The sequence below is a fragment of the Gavia stellata genome, chromosome 26, assembly GCF_030936135.1.
Source record: "Gavia stellata isolate bGavSte3 chromosome 26, bGavSte3.hap2, whole genome shotgun sequence".
NCBI lineage: Eukaryota > Metazoa > Chordata > Aves > Gaviiformes > Gaviidae > Gavia > Gavia stellata.
This window is the reverse complement of record NC_082619.1, coordinates 4,517,314-4,525,221: the sequence shown is the minus strand read 5'-3', so window position 1 is coordinate 4,525,221 and position 7,908 is coordinate 4,517,314.

The window sequence follows — 7,908 nt, the reverse complement described above, 5'->3', positions numbered from 1 at the left end:
GCATCGTCTCTGCCTCTCAAGGGCTGACACATTTTCTTCCTCCTCTGCAATATGGAGAAACCTAAACCTGAGTAGTTTAGCCACCTGTTGCCATGATTTCTATCATGTCACCACACATTCAGAAGCCACCTGCACAAAACATTACTGGCTACCTCATAACACACAAAATTTATTTTCATCTTCTTCCCATGGCATCTGGGAACCAAAACCCCACGATACCATTCCTAAACTTTAACCAAGAGTGACTATGTGCAACTTGGGGGAAGGCATTAGTAGCCCTTTGAAGACTATCATGAAGAAGTATTGCTCCATGTATTAACAAGCTTGATCTTCTATGCAATCTTTTATCAACTATGCAAGATTCACATTTAATTGCAGAAGTGCGTGCAAATAAGAAAGGTCAAAGTTTGCACTTTTGCATGCTTTCTTTAGTAATAAATTGCACAGTGGACATTGCAAACCCTCAAAATCCCCACGGATGTTACCTAATCTATCAACCAACAAGAGACTCATACTACATTGCTCTGGGCAATAGTAGCATTTGGTAGTCACTTTCTTTGGCAAGGAAAAAGTGGCCCTTTCACCAGTCTGCTTTTTGTTGCCATGGCCACACCAGTACCATTTCTTCACCCTCAGCCTTGTTGAACACCAGTGTAATTCACTTCAGCAAGACAGGGGATCCTTTCCCACCCCCTTCACACATACGAAACTGAAAATAATTCTCTCAGGCTGTGCCATGAGAATTCTTTCACTTCAGACAGGGTACACATGCACTAGGACTATCCCTTTAATTCCAAGTACTTCACTGATTAGTAAGCAACACTTACTGCCCTCCAACACTCTCAGCACATTTTTATTTTGGAGAGAGGATGCTGGCCACCTGTCTGATGCTCTTAGAAAAAAGAGAAGCTATGTAATAAGAGAGACAGCTCAAACACCTGACTCAAAGTGAAAAATACCAACCATGATCAAGCACTATTTCTGTACAAATCACACCACCATGATTTGACTGCCTCCATGAGAGCCTGTGTGTTGCTGGATCCTTGTTTAATAGCTACTCCTGTAGTTTCATGGTCCATCTAATGATAGATTCATTAGAGCAGAAAATGGTTGTCAGTGCTTCAGGATGATAAACAATCTCTCTCTGCCTTTCTCCTACTCAAACATTCTGGGTTTTACAGTATCCTCAGAAGAGGACTTACGAATTAAGCAAAGAGAAGAGAAAAATCCTCTGAAAAACTAAAAATCTCTTCCCTGAATGAAGAACGTGAACTAATGCCAGCCTAGATTCTTTGGCAGTCCTTTCCACAATAGCTTTCCCATGCATTTAAGGGACAGAAAATGTCATCCCTGGTAGATGAATACAGAGTAGGAAATAGCACTAAGAGTACACTGTAAGAAAACAATTTATTAATTAAAACCAGTTATTTTTAAATACAGGAAATACATAGAACTATTCAGAAGACTAACAAAGTCACTCAGATGCACAATATCCGGCTACAGAAGCTCTGTCAGATCAGGCAGGGAGATGACTGCACTTATAGACTTGGAAAAATTCAGGCCATATCTTTCCATTCAAACTCCCCTTTTCCTACAGTTCAACAGCATGTTTAACTCATTTTCCTTTCTGTGCACAGTTGAAAGTGGCAGCTTCTGCATGAGAAACCTGCCATGCCTGCAACAGAGCAACCCTTGCAAGGTCAAAACTCTAATTTTTTCAAATTCCAAAACTTGCACGTTTCTTTTTTCTGTTTAAGTTTTGGAGTAAATTTGTGAGTTTAAATAAAAAACTCATTTATCTGCATTTACTTTTGCATTCAAACAGTTTTCTGCAAGAACGGTCATATTACCTTTGGAACTGGAACACTTCCTTACACTAGGACTTCGGCCATCCTTTGGTCTTTGCATATTAAATTAGAACGAGGCCCATTACAATTTGACATATGACAATTGTGAATACATGCAAGGAGCATGTATTGGCTAACCATTCTTCCTTTAGCGCCCTACAGATCTGTCCCTTTAAGTCATGCACTACCAACCAGCAGTTGCTATGATTTGAACATACACAGTCAATTTTATTTTGGATATGTGATACTGGATACCTGCATGTGTTGTTCTCTGAAACCCAAGGACTATGTTACAAGACAGATGACAAATTTCACAGGCTGCGGGGTGAGAAATACCAGCAACAGGCTGATACCTCAGTGTATTAACAAAGCAAGATGGAGGCACTCCTGTGGCCCATGCATTCCCAATTCTTCCCTGGTCAATACATTTAACCAGGACTTGCCATGATCTCTTCCACAAGCAGCCCAGTTCAGAAAGCAGTCTTGCACATTGTTTAATGACCACAAATCCTAATTACTTAGGTTAAAACACTGTCTCAGCACCTCTTCCTTCATCTCCCAAAAAACATGCTGTGAAGGAACATAAATACATTTTTACCCCAAAGGACTCAGGATGTCCCTTCCATGCCACCTGACCAAAGAACAGAACAGTTTTCACCGCAGTTTGACCAAAAATAATAGAAGTGCTTTCAATCAAGTCTCTAGTCAGTGAGAAATCAGCTTCTGGATAAATTGCATAAACTGCACCAGCCTCTGTCATAAGACTTTAATATGTCTGTCATTTTGGTCAGTAATAATCAGCCTCTGAATCAAAATACAAGTGTATACATATTTATACTCATAATACAAAGCACAGCCTACACATGTGCTAAGTGCATTACAGAAGGTTACCTGATCCAAAAACCAGGAGCAGTAACTCAACTCCTACTGGAATCACATAATTGTTATCACCAACAATAGGGGTAACAACATGGGGCAGAAAGGTGTTGCAATAGGCTTAACCACATTGTATCCAATCTCTCCTACCAGAACCAAACACAACTTGTGGAATATATGTTTTACTACATATTAGCTGCTGGCCATTTTAACAATACTTGAAGTTGAAAAGAAGGCTGATTCCAACAGGGCTTTCTGCTTAGAGGTTAACCTATATCTATTTGTGACCTCCCTTAAAAAAAAAATTCTCATGTCAGCAATAACCATTAAAGACTTAAATCTGTGAATTCTTACAACAGAGTACCACATGTAACTAGGCATTTAAATTTTGGCCTCGTACACAGTAGCAAACCCCAGATTCTTCAGATACCATCCAGAATTCCAGAAATTGTCAAACACGATTCAAATAGCACAGCACGTTACAAATTTTCTCAGCATTAGGACAATACTTTCACAGTTAATTTCTTCAGGTAGTGCTCTTCCTCCAAATTAAAGGGGACAGTTGAGCCAAAGATAGCAAGAAAAAAAGATTAAATCCGTGTCATGACTTCACAATAATTCAGCAGAAAATGGCAACAAGGCAAAGGTTCCAGGACTTTCTTCTCAGTTTGAGTCTTCTTTGCAATTTAGAACTCGAGTGAATTATTTGACACTGCTTATTTACACCGCTCAAGACTCCCACTTGAGCATCTCAAAGGGAAGCTCATTTCTTCTCACGAATGTAATGGAGGGGATCTAGGGTAGATCAATTAAATTCAGCCCCTCACAAAACACAAGGTGACCCATTAGAATGAATTTCCATAGGAGCTTGGCATTTGGTTTGCACTAGATATATTGTACATGAAAAAAGCAAGAGGACTCTGAATTCCTTCGAATTCTTCTACCTGTACAGCACTCACCTAATGGGTCACAGCTCACACCACACACCATTAACCACAGGAGAACAAGCCTGTACGTACAAAAGGTCTCTGAACAGTACATTCTTCCCTATCCAGCTAAAATACCTGCTTCACTAGCTCATGTCAGTCAAGTTTGCTGTATTTAACCCATCCCTGCACACAGAAACATGCACACCAGCTCAAGGACCCCAAGCACAGTGAAAAACTTCACTCAACTATTTGGGAAGAAAAAACCCATTACCTAACACAGGTGTGACAAACTGTCACAGTTCTCATTAAAAACTTGAATATGCCTAAATTTTATTTGCCTCAAGAGCAGCAATATTAGATTAAAATAAATCCTTGCTTTCTTCTGCTAAACCACATGCAAGAAGCTCCAGAGAGCTGGATTCCAAATCACACCCTAACAAGTGTTCAGCATAGCAGTAATTAGGCCTTGTAGCATTTGTGAGCAACCCAGCCAATACTCACAAACACAAGCAAAAGTTACTCTCAGCTGAAAGCAGGGGTGAACAAACATGTACAGCTAAGCAGCATACTGCATTGCTCACCACGGAATAAGCATTCTCCCAGATTTGCACAGACATATTCATCTGGATATTGCAATGTAAATGCTACCCTCTAAAAAAATCCAAACGTTTTGCTTTATTGTGATATCTTCACAAAAGGGTTTCAGTAAGACCTTAACTCTTTCCACTCCAGTTTAGCCACCAAAAAGTAGGCAAGTGGCTCAAGTCCCAGCACGATGCTCTTGGAAATTTTTACCACTTGCAATCTTTGGACAAATAACTAAAACAGCCCCTTTCCTCCAACACTGAAAATCAGCACCCAGCAGACAGTTCTAAAGAAAGGCACAATATCTGCATGAAAGCATGAAGAAGCCTCCACAGATAAAGCACCCCTCTGATTGAGCAAGCACAGAGCTTGAAGTACAAGGTGCTACTAGTTGAAAGAAAAAAATTTAGTGTTGCTAAGAAATGGGACAAATCTAAGTACAAGAATAGCAAATTTTTGGTATTTGCTTCCATTCTGCACCTGGACAAAAAAAACTTTCAAACAAAACTAAAAAAAGGAAGCGTTTTGTTACAGAATACCCCACGGTCCAGTGATTGAGACTATCACAAGATCAATCATTTTTCTTCTCATTCAAGGAAGATGCAACTAATTACTTGTACAAAAAGCAATCAGACAGGCAAAGGACAGCTTTACCTAATCAGAACTTGGAGACTTGAATTTTGAACTCCTACAATACATGCAGTGCCCTTCCTGTAAGTAGGGGTTACGTAGATTTGCTTCCCACCTGGGCCTTTGTTTTAGCTCAGAAAGAAAACCACCAAATACTTTAGAAAGTACTGTATTATTCTTTCTAGGGTGGCCTGACTCCAATTAAAATTTATACCTAGCTAAGAGCAGGAGTTCCCAGCTCCTGACTTGCATGCTGTTTGCATGACTGGTATAGGAAATATAGGAAACTAAAATTGAGTGTAAAGAGAATAAATAATAATATTACCTATAGATCATTATTTTGTACGAACAGCATGGTTGAAAGTGGAACAGTCTTAAGTATTTCTGCTTTCTGTCTCATATTTAGGACAACTAAAAACAATCCTGAAACAACTGACATATCCCTCCTTTTTTCTTTACAGAAAAAAACTGGAAAGGAATGTCTGTCAGAAAAAGATTTTCTTGCATCTTACTCTGCACGAAGCCGAATAGAAACCACCAAAACTAGCTCTGAACTCCCAAGAGTGACTAAAATGACAGAAGTACAGAAAAGGTTCTTTCCTATAATCAGTAAACTCATTTTATAATAAGCATATAGAAATTGTTTTCTAAATACCATTCCTGTCCATCACCTCAATTATCCACAACTGCAGCAGCAAGGCTGAGAGCGCCCATTCCTTCAGTTAGACAAATGCCTGAGGACAACTGTCATTTGTCTTCACCATCTCTGAAAGAACTATTTGGAAAATACTTCATGGACAGTTGAAAAATGGCTCTTCCAGCTGGCTTTGTCAGTCACACAATTCCGCACTTGCTGTTATGGAGATTAAGACAGCCAAGTGCATTTCTTCCCCCCCAGCACATATTCAACATACACATATCATGATACAGACACAAATATCTCTCCATTGATGTGTATTACATGCCATAAACATGTTAGATGCATGAAATATGCACAGACTATAGAACTCATACCCACATTTCTTGTTTGTGTGACAAAGCACATATAAGACCATACATGTACCATATCTGCAGCATCACTAGGTAGAGATTGCAGTAAATGAGTACGGAAGAGTTCTATACACTGAGATCATAAAGCATTGTCATATGCAACGTAGATGCCACATTTGTCATGTATAAGCAGAATGCATTGAATATGCCCCTCAGGCAGAAGTTTCACTTGAGTATGCATGTATAGGTGTGAAACAACTGATAAATGCCACCGCAATACACTACGGAATGTAGCAGATCCTGTATATCTTAGAAACAGTCATTACAGCTATTGCCTAAACATGACAGACACCACCCTCCTAGTTACATCTTCCCAGCAGCAATCTGTTACTACATTTTCATTTGCTAAGGCTAGGGATGCCTTTGCTGCAACGGAGTAGGTTATACTGCTAATATAGGTTGTAAATAAGCTAGATATACACACACAATTTCAAGTGCCACAGAGTTTCTCACTGACCTAGTTCTAAACAGTCGCTGAGGATCATCATTCTAATGGTCATCTTTTAATGAAATAGCTTAGAACTGTCAGGTTATGTCACAATTGCCAGAAGTCTGCTTCCCATATTTTCCCTCCAAATTATCATGCTGTTGTGAGGTTCTTGGGGAAAACAAGGTCAAACTCTGCAGAGGCACTCAGTCAAGGTCAGAGTCAAGTGCTTTGGAGGGAACCTTACACTAACACCACCCAGACTGTGCTCTATTTATTCCATCTATCCCCAGAGCTACAAACTCCAATAACGACCATAAACTAAAAGAAGTTTTTGTTTCTTTGTTTGCCTTTTAATATAAAAGCAGCAACAGAAGCAAACAGGTTACACATCTTCAGCTGTTTGGGTTTATAAGTAATGTTCAATCATAATTCCTATTTTTATATACCAAGATTTTTACCCAGCAAACATGTTAAATTTGAGTAGCAGTAATATGCTTTATCTGCGATCAGAGAGGGAAGGGTTTGCACCACACATCACCTTTTCTACCCTGTAAATACTCTCAGCAATTCTCACAGGACTGCAACTAGCATAAGTCTTCTGTAAGCAGAACTATCTGAAAACGCTTTATTTTTCCTTAAAGCCAGGGAAATGAGGCATGAGCTAGTTACATTGTTGCTGAGACTAGGTATCAGGATTCCTGGGACACAATCCTACCTTTCTCTTTTGTCCTTCAGAGAAAGCCATTTCACATTTTGTCTCAATTTCCTTGCAGATAAAATTGAGATTAAGATAGCTTCCTGATGTTAAGATAGCTTCCTGATGTGTTAGAACTGTGTAAGTTTAATTTAAGAAAGTACATAGATCACATGGCAATCTTCAAAAGACAATCCAGGAGACAGCGTTTATCTGAGCTACAAGAGCTGAAAATTCCATGTCCTGTCACCAGCAAGAGCAATCGCAGTAAAAAACAAACCTCCACTTCAAGGTGAATAGAAAAATTAGTTTGTTATTATTTCTCCTTCCTGATCAGAGCTAAAGCATGCATTGGAATCCAGCTGCTTGTGAACTAGAAAATCTGTTTTGCAGAAGATGAATAATTCATAAGTATGACAATGTTATTGTCCTTTTTTTCTTTATGAAATTTGGGCGGGGGGGTCCCACTATTTGCTGAGCTTTAGTTCTCAGTTAACATCTCCAGTTATGTGTGATGCCAACTTCTCTTCTAGCATGTCTGAACTATAACTCAGAAGTTGTGAATGACAAAAATATTCTCAAATTAAATGTAATGCTGACTACCTTAATAATGCATGCTCTGCTGTTTGTCTCAGCTTTTTGTTTACAGCTGCTACCAAATTTCATAACCACTGCTGCATGCTTACTATTATCTCCAGTCACGGGTGAGTTTCAAAATGCAAGGACATGAATTTATGTTCAAAGTTCTTCTTAAACCAAGGGCCAAAGTGACTGCAATGTGATACTACTGCATGCAATACCGTCTACGTAAAGACAAGAAAAACAGATAGCCTAAGAAAATAAAAATTAGCTACACAACAGGACTAA